This window comes from Symphalangus syndactylus, chromosome 6 (genome assembly GCF_028878055.3).
Source record: "Symphalangus syndactylus isolate Jambi chromosome 6, NHGRI_mSymSyn1-v2.1_pri, whole genome shotgun sequence".
Classification (NCBI taxonomy): domain Eukaryota; kingdom Metazoa; phylum Chordata; class Mammalia; order Primates; family Hylobatidae; genus Symphalangus; species Symphalangus syndactylus.
Genome location: NC_072428.2, coordinates 84,044,313 through 84,057,749, shown reverse-complemented (window position 1 = coordinate 84,057,749; position 13,437 = coordinate 84,044,313).

Sequence of the window (13,437 nt, the reverse complement as noted above, 5' to 3'; positions counted from 1 at the left end):
TGCATACATATGATGTTATAAAATAGATATCTATAGGACACTGTCCCAAGTACAGTTAAGAAAAGAAAGAAATCTTATTTTTCTTTTTTTTTGAAGTTTAGCTGAACTCTTGAATCCCTAGTTAATTGGGTGCCAAGATATCAAACCATAGTAATGACTGATAAGCATTCAGTGAGCTGTCTTTTCTTGAGAACTTATGTTGGATAAATGATAAGTGAACTTTAAAACATTAGGTTTTCTGTCTCCTCTTAACCTTTATATCCCTTACACCCACTTCAAAGAAAACTTCAAGTACAGAGAAGAGATGCAAAGAAAGATTAGCAAATGAGAGTTGGAGTGTGACTGTTTTTCTGGTAGAATGTTTCAATGGTTTAAAACTGGTCAAACAAATCCATAATGCAGACCTTGTTATCTTGATTCTCAGATCTACAGGTAAACAAGTAAAGTAAACTATTTTTCAATAGCATATAAATGCACTTTAGGAAGGGTAAGGTAGGCTATAAATACATACATACATGCACACATAATACATATCACATATATAAAATAGCAATTTTATTATATGACAACAATATTTTTTTCTGATGATTACAAATAATGTCAGGAACATGCTCACTATATTTTTGAGAAAATCTTTTCTGGAATATATTCTGCATATTATCATTGTGGATTCATGGTATTGTGATGTGATTTAATATAAGAAGCCATGAAGAGCCAGTGCTAGGGCTTTCTGTGGAATAGAAAGTTTAAAATAATGCCTGAAGAACCTATGGTGTTGTCTGCACAGAAAAAATTACAAGAATTTACTCTAGAGATTGAAAATGAATTGCTTTATGATATTTAAATGAATAATAATATATAATGAAGGAGTGTTGCTATTTCACTCAGTCATCTATCACAAAACATTGTCTACAATTGTGTAAATGCAGAGAACTGGAAAATATCAGGATGAAAATAAGAGTATCTTCAGTGCTGGAACATACCTTGGTGTTTCCGGAGGAAAAATATGTCAAGTGAAAAGAAGTAGAGGCATGTGCTGAGGTATATACACATGCTACAAGAGCAGGAATTAAATATCAATTTTTCAGAAAAACTGTCAAAGGTAAAAAGACACCATCTGGTAGGCATTAGTGTCACCAGAACGCGGGAGCACTTATCAGATTGGTGCAACAAATTTCTTAAGACCATCAAATTCCCTCTTTTTATTTCAAATTCATTAGTATCTAGAAGCATTGTTTTTCACATTTACTGAAATTCTTTTTGAGAAATTAAAGTTTTTGTAGGAAAATACATTTTGATAAGAACTCAAGCGATAGTTTAGAACATAACAAAGCCGGCCGGGCACGGTGGCTCAGGCCAGTAATGCCAGCACTTTGGGAGGCCGAGGCGGGCGGATCACAAGGTCAGGAGATCAAGACCATCTTGGCCAACATGGTGAAACCTCGTCTCTACTAAAAATACAAAAATTAGCCAGGTGTGGTGGCAGGTGCCTGTAGTCCCAGCTACTCGGGAGTCTGAGGCAGGAGAATCGCTTAAACCCAGGAGGCGGAGGTTGCAGTGAGCAGAGATCACAGTGAGCGGAGCCTGGGCTACAGAGAGAGACTCTGTCTCAAAAAAAAAAAAAAAAAAAAAAAAGAAGAAAACTCAGATGAGGGCCAAAATAAGAAATCGAGAGACAATATAATATTATAAGACAGGAGGACGTCGTCTCTGGAATCCGCAGTTAACTGGGGCTTAGTTAGTTGAGAAATCCACACGTCTTCCTCATGACCTTCAACACCATTCACTCCAACACATGAGCACAAGACCGCCCCCCACCCCGCTTCCCCGTCTCGCACTCGCACACAGACCACATTTTCAATAACGGTATCAAGGCCTCTAAATGTTGGAAGTGTTTGTGGAAATGGTGAAGAAGTAGTACTTATCAGAATAGCATAGGTAGAATTAAGGCAATATTCACATATTAAAGAGAGCAGAAAAACCTGTGGAAGTCAGTGAATTAATATGAAAGGAAAAAAAAGAAAAATTATTTTGACAGTCACAAACTTTGAGTTTGGTGGTCTAGCCAGGGTTAACCAGATTAATAAGAGGCAGAAAGTAATCTAGCTGAAAGGTGGGTTTTGTAAATCAATAAATATTCATGTTTAATGAACATAATAGTTCCTATCTTCTTGATTTGACAAGCATCATTACCAAAACAATCTCTAGACACATTGACAGAATTTTTGAATCTGCAAATTTTAAGAATCAGCCTTGGGCCCTAGTGAACCAAAGACTTTGCTCAATGTAATGTTTGATCTCTTCCTCCTACTCCTCCTCCTCCTCCTCCTCCTCCTCCTCCTCCTCCTCTTCTTATTCTGCTTCCTCTTCATGTTTAAGGACAAAATAAATGAGAAACTATCAGTAAGATCCTATTACGGGAATCTAGATGTAAGTTGCTGAGATCCTAAATAACCTGTTTTCTTCAAGGAACTAATTTTCTACGAATGTGATTCTGAGCTCCACTTGTTTTCATTTTCTCTATCCATGTTTTTATATAATTTTACATGGGAAATGCTTTTGCTCCCTGTGGTGGGACTTCTGAAAATGAAAGCAAAGTAATACCATCAAAAGAATAATCAAAATATCGTTGGGAGATGATTCTATATTAGATCTAAAGGAAAAAAAAACATGAAACATTACTTAGGTTGGAATAAACGAGAAATGACTGGTGGCAATATATGCAAAGAGGTGCCTATTTGTGTTTGAGATGGAGGAGGCAACAGGAGTGTCTATATCGGATGATTTAAAATCAACCAAGTGAAGAGAAACATTGGAAACATGTCACCGAATATGTACATTTGTAGGCTGTATGGGTGAGGTCATATTTCCAACCCAGGAAAAGAAATAATTCCTATGAGCCAGTAAATGTTAAAGAAAAAATTTAGAGGCACAGTGACAGAGCTAGAATTGAAGCTCGCCTCAAACCTTTAGGCTGACTTTAAATATGCTTCTTTAAAACAGAAATCATGACATAAAATCATACTTTGTAAATGTACACTAGATGACAAATATAAATGTTACTAAAAAACATGGAATTAAAAACAATGGAAGAATGGTGGAAGATGTAACAGGAAGTACAAAGGAAGTATTAATAATTCTGAGAATAAATGCAAGAGGAGAAAAGATACCTTTTTAGGAACTGAGGTCAAATAGGTTCACGTTTTTAACATCTGCTAGCATCCAAATGAACTTTTTTCCTCTAATGTATAATAATAGTTTTTATTAAAAACTGAGTCTAGCACATAGCTAATAAGTCTTTTATTCTCCCAAAAAAGCCATCTTTAAGTTGGTTTATCCCTATCATTTTTCATACTATAGTTTGTAAGTTTTATGCTCTGTAATGCAGTATCAGGTTGGAAAATGCTGGGGTCATTATCACTGCTAAAATAATCAGAGGTCTGACAGGAGAGAAGCCTGTGACTCAGTTTGTATCTATCCACAAAATGCGATATAAGTTCATTGTCTGGTCTGCCAACATTCAATGCATGGCCTTTGATGGAGCAAGAGAATCAGAAATCCAAATTTAAGCAATTATCCTGGCAAACATAGCTTGACATGGTCATTAGGTTTTATGCTGTTTTAAAGCAAATGTGTTACCAGAAACCCAATTTACTCCTGACAGAATACTATTAGGCAACCAAAGCATAAAGACTGTCGAAGGTTTTCTCCAAGTAAAGCAGGCTGCTGACATAAGGTACTCTGCTCTCAAAAATATATTTATACACTTAACAATTTTTAAAAACCAAGTTTCTTTACTTCCTTATTCATTCTTATAAATATCTCATTCTTTCTAACACTGATATTTAAAAAGAGTGTTTTTTCTGTGTTCACATCTCTAACGCATGGATGGTGGAACCCTAATTTAAATGATGGTGGGACAGCTGGCCCAGCATGTTGGCACTAAAATAAAAATAGGGAGGGTAACAAAAATGCATGCCCAGTGAGAAATAAGGTTACAAGCAATAAGCTGTGACTAAGAAGAACTTCAGAGCTTGAAAACTCTTCAAATGCCTTCACCCCTTCCTCAACTAAATTCTGACAGGTGAAACTTCTTCAAACCTGAATTTGAAAGACATGTCACAACATGACAAATAAATTTCAGCCTGATGAATGTGAGTATATTATAATATAATGATGTACCTTTTGACTCTTAAGCAGCTAAAGAGCTGAGATACTGATTTTTTTAAAAACATCTAAAGTTGACTTTTTCTGATTAGCATTTCAAACCTTGGAAGATCACAGAATACTTTTCCTAATTTAGTCCAAGAAATGGTAAATAAGAGTTCTTCAAAGAAAGGTGGTGGAACTGAAGGAATACAAAGTTCTATGGGAGAAAAATGCTCTATGGGAAAAAAAGCATATGACAAAGGGCATAGTATAATGCCACACGAAATAATGACAAATTCTGTGTTGAAGGCATATAATACATGACGTTTTTCACAGGAAGAGTTTCAGATTAACTTTGGTTCATGTTTTAAAGAATATTTGATAGATTTAGTTATATAGATAGATAATGCATTTATTTAATAAACAAATATTCAGTTAGTGCATACTATATTCCAGGTACCACCCAGGTTCTGGAAATAGAGCAGTGAATAAGAGAGATACATTGTATGCTATTAAGGGACTAACATTCTTATGTGGATATTTCACAATAAACAAGTTAAGTTATTCCAGGCAGTGCTACATTTTAAAAAAGAAATAGAAGCTAGCTCCTATGATAGCAAACAAGTGGAATGGATGTGGGCAACATCAGATAGGAGTTAAAAAAGACCTGTCCAAGGAGATGACATTTGGGTTCACCAGGTGCTGAGAGACACTTCAGGCAAAGGAACAGCATCTGAAAAAAAATGAGCTTAAAAAGAAAAAAAAAAAAAAAAAGACCAGTCTGGCTAAACCTTGCTGACAGAGAGTGACAAAGAATGGAGTTGCTAAGAGATGGCAGAGAGACAAGCAGAAGCCAGGTCATGGAGAAACTCTCAGGCTAGTAAGAAGACTGGCTTTAACCTTCTGCATAGTGAAAAGCCACTGGAAGAAATGCAGCAGGGGTGTAATTGACCTGATTTCATATTTTAAAGAGCTCAATCCCTGTGGGTTTTAGGGAGACAAAAGTTGCCAATTAAAGGACTTGTGGCTGCAGTGTAGGAAAGAGATAATGATGCCTTGGACTATGTGTCCCATGAAGACAGATAGAGGTGGATAGGTTTGAAATATGTTTTGCAAGTAGTAATAATAAGAATTTCTCAATAATTGAATGTAGGAATTGAGGGCATTTTTAAAAATCAAGAATGACTCTTGGCTTTTTATTTGAGCCATTAGATAAATGTAGTGCATTTCCCGAGTTGCAAGGGACCCACCTGTCATTTTGTAGGATTTAAATGTATTCTGTCAGCAAAGGGGTATCAACAGAAGTGGTTAAGTAAGGAAGTATCAATCAGATCTAATTTTTATGAATATAACATTGGTAACACTGTAGAGAATGAACTAGACTTAGGGGAAGACTGGTGTCAAGGATAACGTATAGCTTTCTGTTAAAATTTTCCTGGGAGACGTGAAAATATCTTTCAGATGTTGCCTGATTTTACATTTCCTAAATAAAGAAGTATTAGTAATTATAGAGATATGTAATGCTTTGGAGATAATTAGCTTTAATTCCCCCAAAATACAAGTGATTCACTTAATTCGGAGCTCTTTAAGTGACCTACTTCTTTATTCTAGTAGGTTCTTTAGTTTTCTAGGCTAGAAAATATGGAGAAATAATACATAAGGTGGGTATTCATAAGAATAAAGTTTTATAGGGTAGATTATACTAGAATCCATTACAAGTCATTATAGAACAAGGCAATATTGCCAGGACTTTTTTTTTCACAACACGTTTTAAAAATTTCATTTCATTAGTATGATTAGGAGAAAACCATTCCTAAAATAATCTCACTGCTTGTTTTACATATCAGCAAGGAGAATAATTGGCACAAGGTCTTTTCTCACTTTGGGGATAATAACAAATGAGATAAAATTAGCTGCTTGCCATCCATTAAAGGAAAAACAAATGAATGGACCTCATTTTTAAAAAGACATTTACTCTCTGAATGGCCCCGTAAACAGGAAGAAAATCAAGCAACAGTATGGGAAAAAATATTTCCAAATCACGTATCCAACGATAGACTTATATCTAGAATATATAAAGAACTCTTAAACCTCAAGAGTAAATACACAAATTATCAAATCAAACCATGGGAAATATAGAAAAAGACATTTCACTAATGGCAAGTAATTGCATGAAAAAGTGTTCAACATCCTTATCTATTAAGAAAATGCAAATTCAAGCCACAATGAAATATCACTACACATCTGTCAGAATAGCTAACATAAAACATGGAAATAAGATCAAGTCCTTAAGAAGATAAAGAAAAACTGCATCACTCTTACATTACTGGTGGTATGTAAAAAGGGTACAGTCTATCTGGAAAACGGTTTGGCATTTTCTTTAAAAAAATGAAATTGAAAATGCTGTAAAAACCAGCATAATCACACTCCTGGGCATTTATTACAGAGAAATGAAAACAGGCTCACAAAAATCTGTACATTGATGTTCAAAGCAGATTTGCTTGTAAGAGCTCCAAAGTGGAAACAACCCAAATAGCCTTCAACAGGTGAAAGTTAAACAACATGTGATACATACATACTATACTATACTACTCAGCAATAAAAATTATCAATAAATTATTGCCGGGCGCGGTGGCTCACGCTTGTAATCCCAGCACTTTGGGAGGCCGAGGCGGGCGGATCATGAGGTCAGGAGATCGAGACCATGGTGAAACCCCGTCTCTACTAAAAAATAGAAAAAATTAGCCGGGCGTGGTGGCGGGCGCCTGTAGTCCCAGCTACTCGGAGAGGCTGAGGCAGGAGAATGGCGTGAACCCGGGAGGGGGAGCTTGCAGTGAGCCGAGATTGCGCCACTGCACTCCAGCCTGGGCGACAGAGCGAGACTCCGTCTCAAAAAAAATAAAAATAAAAAAAAAAAAAAATAAAAAAAATAAATAAATTATTAACTATGATCACCATGTTGTATTCTAGATATCTTAAACTTAATCCTCCTATATAACTAAAATTTTCCCACCACAAATATGATAATTATGTGAGGAACTGCATATGTTAATTAGCTAAATTTAGTCTTTCCACGATGTATATATACTTTTAAACACCATGTTGCATGTGATAAATATATACAACTTTGTCAATTAAAAAGATCAAAAATACATTTAAAAAACCAAGAAATTATTGATACAGCAACAACTTGAATGAATCTCAAAGGAATTATGCTGAATGAAAAAAGCCAGTCTCAAAATGTTGTATTCCTGTAATTACATTTATACAACATTCTGAAAACAGCAATAGCATAGAGATGGAAAACAGATTAGTGGCACGGGGCAGGGAAGGATGTGGCTGTAGCTATAAGAGTTTGATGTGGTATATGTATACATACGATTATACAATTACATAAAAATAATGTTACAATTGTGAGGAAATCTTTGTGACTGTGATAGTAGTCACAAAAAATGTATACATGAAATAAAATTTTATACAACTAGATACAAACACATAGACACATGAAGGCATGTAAATTTGGCAAAATCTGAATATAGTCAGTCGATCGATGTTCATTTTATGGTAGTGATATTATATTACAGTTATGCAAAATGTGGTAATTGACAGAAACTTTTTGAGAGGTATACAGCTCTTCTCCATATCATTTCTCACAATTTCATGTACATCTAAAATCATTTCAAAATAATTTTTTTTTAATTTGCTGCTGGCATCCTGAAGAGAAGATGAAAACAGACTGAATAGCTACAATGTGAATTATGGCTTTTCATGTGAGAAAAGCCGCGAAAAGCTAGCTTCTGATTTTGTAGATACGTCATTTTAATTACTCTTCTTTATTCTCTTAGATTGAGGCAGCTTGAGCTGCAAGCAAAAGTGAAGTTAATTCCCTGTGATGTTTATTTGCCTTTAGCAACATATATTTTACCTTTGCCTTAAATTATAGCCATGGGCGAGTTCTGTAAGTGCTCTCATATTGTGGATGATGGACCGTCTGTAACAAAATTACGTGGTGTGCTTAGGAAGCAATGCAGAGCTCTACACTGTACCTCTGAGCTACCCAGATTCTGGGGGCATAGTAAAGATCTCCAGAAAATTATTTGAGGTTTCTTTCAAGTGATTTCAGCATTTTAGCGTTAAAAGTAACATCCTATTTAAAGAAAGGAAGTAGCATGTATAATGGTTGAGTCTTGGCTTTGAAGGCAGGCAAGCAGGCCTGTGTTGGACTTTCTTACTCATCACTTCCTAACAATTGGAATTTTATCAAATTTGCAAACTTTTCCTAATCTCAAGTTCTTCATTTATTAAATACTAGTAATAACACAGTGAGGACTTTAGTTAAACGTTTAAATTGCTTAGAAAGTTGCCTGAAAAGAACATATTCAATAACATCCATATCCATCTATCTATCATCTATCAACTCTCTCTCTACCTGTCTATTTATCATCTCTAAGTTTCTTTATCTATAATTTTGATATTTAAATGCTTACATAAATCTTCCATTTTAAATTATAAGTATTTTAAGGCAAGGACTTAGATTTTTTTTTTTTATACTGCACCAGGGTCCTAGATGACCTGGTTAATCTAAAGCGTTCTTAATTGACTTCTTCTTTGATAATATAGATACATTTGAAAAAGATGGGTATCTTAGGTAGTTTGTCCAATATTGTTACAAGTAATTAATGTACTTCATGAATTATTTCTATCTTATACCTCATATGTAATTTGCAAGCTCTGGTTTGTAACCAAGGTTTGATATTGACTTAGCATTCTAGGACGCTGAACCCATTTTTTTCTATTTATTTTATTTTTAAATTGTCTCCCAAAGCAATGTAATTATGAATTTAAATATTGGCAACAAACGATTTATTGTATTCCAGTGTCTAGTTCATGTACTGTTAAATCTATTATGGAGCCTTCAAATGAAATGAAAATTGATTCATTGTTAAAATAAAGTAAATATTTTTGTTGTTTGTGTTTTCCCATTTTTGAGCTTACAGAAAGTAAAGGATATTAGCTCAGTCAAATGTGAACATATCCCTGCTGGGACTAAAGGGTTCACCAGCTCTGTGCACCTTGGCATAGATACTTTTTGAAAACAAATTTTTATTTTTATTAGTCTCTAAATGATGTATGAAATGAAATATCCTTGCCAACTTCAGATAATGGATTGAGTTTTGCTATGCTCAATTACTTCTTTGAACGTTTGTGTGTTCAATTCTATTTACATTTATGTTTTAACTATAAGTATACTTTTTAATTTATTCAAAAGAATAGTACAATCATGATTTCGATATAATAAAGGATTATTGGGAACAATTTTGGAAATTCCGTTGTAACATGTTACTACATTCCGCATGTTAATGTGTGGAGAAATACAGTGTTTTCTTCATTTATGTAGTTTACAAATACCTCCAAAAGCACTCAGGTCAATTCTTTGCTGGGGAAAGTAAATATGTTTGAATAATTCTGAGCCACATTATCAATATCTGAAAATTCTTGCATTGGACTCACAGTGATCTCAATTGTCCATGTTTAAGATCAATTTTAAGATAATTGAGTTTGAGATCCACAGGTTTCAAAATTCATTTTACAAGCATAAAACATTTTAAACTATAGAGATTTGTAGGAGAGAAATAAATTTCAAAATTTAGCTTAAAGTGTGAATAATATACCTCTCCCTCATTATACTAAAATGCTATTTTTTCCAAAAATGATGATTTATTTCTAATGAATATGTATATATCTTCAAATATTTCAGAAGTACAAATACATATTCAATGTAACAAAAACTACAGGTAAATATCGAATTAAGAGAGTCTGTTATTGATGCGAGATGCTCAACCATTTCTTATTCCTACTTATACTTGGATATATTTCAATTTTGCTTCCCTATTTACAGAGGCTCAACATAGAGTAAAAACTGAGTTAGTACCCACAAGGCATGATTCAGGGAACAATCTTTTATAACAAATTAGTAATTCACAATTTCTACCTCATTTCAGTTAGATTTCAGAGGAAAGTTATTATAATTGGCACTCTAACTTCAGACCTTGATGATTATACAATATTTTGTGTTAAATTTTTTTCCTTTTATTGTTAGAGAAACTCTTAACTACAATTGTAATATACTTCTTAGTTTGAACACTGGAGGCCCAATTCCAACTTTTTTGTATAAAACACACCTCTTTTTTACCCACATAGACAAATTATTCAGTGTGACTTGAAAGAAATATTCTGATGTATATCCATGTCTTAGGTTAGCTTTCTCATAGTAAAGTTGGGAGGAGGAGCTTTTATTTAGGAAAGACAGTGTTCTTGGGAAAAAACTGTTGCAAGGGAGTGAAGGAAGCAGAACTGGGCAGAAGTTACACTCCAATGCATTTGAAAAAGAGGTCACAGTTCATCTTCAGAGAAGCACTGAAGCTGGGGTGGCCCCTAAAACTTGTCCCAAGTTGAGGCAAGGGGGAAAAGTCTTTGTACCCTCACACTGACCAGTTGTTGGATGCAGTTTGCCCCTAGATAGAGTGTGAAACTTAGGGTGAAGCAGCTCTCTTTGGCTAAGTGCAATTTTCTGCTATGGTCTGAGCTCTGGGCTATTGGCAACCCAAACCCCTAGAGCTTGAGTGCCTCAGTCCTGAAGGGCAAATCTGAGTTTTGTACCACAGTCCACCCAGCGTGCTGTTCATGTTCACTTATTTCATATGGTAAATTCATAGGATCTGGGTAAAACAGCTCATTCAGAATTCTCATTAATCTCTTTTACTGAGAAACATCTGAGGAAGATTGTGGGATGAGTTTCAGGCCTACACTACAGCTGTTCTTAGGATCACAGTGAATATTCATCACCTCCTTCTTCTGTAAATCATTCTAGGCTCCTTCCACTCTTGGTTAGCACATCTGCTGGTCTAGGTAGCTTAATGTGTGGAGTAATCTAGACTTTCATCCCTGAGGAGGTCAGACCCTGGTCACCATATCCTACTATATTTGTCTTTTTATCTTCAAAATTGGGTGAAAACTTACCAAGAGATCTCCAAATAGATGATCTGGATATAAAACTCATTCTTCTGTGTTCCAATTTTATTACCTCAGTCCTGTCTCTTCCTAATGTTGAATTCATTATCCCTTTCACAATGGTGACTCCTTTCTTTCTTGTTAGTCTTATTGCCTGAGGAACCCAGAGTAAATCTAGCTTAAAGTTTAATGGGGCTTTTACTATACTCTTTGATATGGCTTTGTGTCACCACCCAAATCTCATCTCGAATGGTAATCCCCTCGTGTTGAGGGAGGGACCTGGTTGGAGGTGATTGGCTCATGGGGACACTTTCTCCCATGTTGTTCTCATGATATTGAGTGAGTTCTAACAAAATCTGGTGGTTTAAAGATGGCAGTTTCCCCTGTTCTCTCCTTCTCCTGCAGCCTTGTGAAGAAGGTGCTTGCTTCTCCTTCACCTCTCGCCATGATTGTAAGTTTCCTGAGGCCTCCCCAGCCATGTGGATATGTGAACCAATTAAAACTCTTTGATTTATAAATTACCCAGTCTCAGATAGTATCTTTATAGCAGTGTGAAAATGGAGTAATACACTCTTCAACAGAGTTATGTTTACTCTGGGAGCCAGAGTAAACCCAGAGTCCAGAGTGACAAATTATTCAAGTAAGTCAGTGGGTAAGATAGTAACTAGGGCCATTCCTATATTCTCTCATTCCTGGACCCATATATTCTAATATTCTACCCATATATATTTATATGTGTGTATATATACACACACACACACACCTCACACATATACATAAGTCAATTAATGTTATATGATTCTGTATCTGCAGTGGGAAGACTATTAGAATATATTACGTATATATATGTATGTATACACTACATATATACACACATATATTTATATGTGTGTATATATGTGTGTGTGCATATATATATATATATATATACACATATATATGTGTGTATATATACATGGGAATGAGTTTGCCATTCCTTACCCCATCCCGCAGGGTACATTTAGCAATGTCTGGGAATGTTTTTGGTTTCCACCGTTGGGTTAGGGTGACCCTGAAATCTAGTGAGCAGATTTTGTGATCTAATAATTCTAATAAATATACTATAAAACACTGTAAAACCCACTAACACATAAAAATTATCTGATCCAAAATTTCCATAGTACAGAGGTCAGAAAGCCTTACATTAGCTCATCAGGCTAGAGGCTTCTGGCCGTTGTGATATGACTACCAGATCCGATGATCATGTGCCAGCTGTAATTTTTCTTCTGCCATGAAGTGTTTGTTTGGTCTTGTTGGACATCATACCATATAATGATATCCCCTTCAGACTGAGACACTCTAGCTCAGGGGTTTGGGTTGCCAATACATCACAGCTGAGACACAAAAAATTTTGTAAGAGCTTAGATTATGGTTCTGCCATGACAGTATTAATAGGAAAAGCTAACCCATAACTGGAATATGTATCGTGTTTATCCCAGTTAATGATAATTACAGTTGGCCATTGAACAACACAGGTTTGAACTGGGTGAGTCCATTTATACACTAATTTTCTTTGCCCTCTGCCACCTACCACCACTGAGACAGCAAGATCCACCCTTCCTCTTGCTCCTTCTCTTCATCCTACTCATTGTGAATATAAGAATAAAGACCTTTAAGATTATCCACTTCCACTTAATGAAAAGTAAATACATATTCTCTTCCCTATAATTTTCTTAATAACATTCTCTTTTCTTTAGTTTACTTTATTATAAGAATACAGTATATAATACATTTAACATACACAATATATGTTAATCAATGTTCATGTAATCAGTAAGGCTTCCAGTCAACAGTAAGCTATTAGTGGTTACGTTTTTGGGGAATCAAAAGATGTATGTGGATTTTTAACTAAGTAGGAGCTTCAATACCCCTAACCCTCACATGCTTCATAGGTCAACTGCACTGCTTTTTCAGGGTATAAACTATCTGATGTAATGAACTAACCATTAAATGACTAGTTGGCCTCCTCAAAAAATGATGTCCAGTTAGGAAATCAGTATCGATTTATGTTTCTGCAAGTTTTGACATTTGACAATAACGACGGCTAAATTCATCTTGGAAAACAGAAGGCTAAGCTGTTTCAATATGCATAGGCTCCACCCCTGGCAATCATGGCAATTTTATTCATACTCTGACAGTTGATGAAAGGGGCAGATTGAAATCAATTGGATGGGTTATTGTATCTGTATGGCTCTTTAATTCTTCTGCCATGTTAAATAGTTATTGGTGTGTTAACAT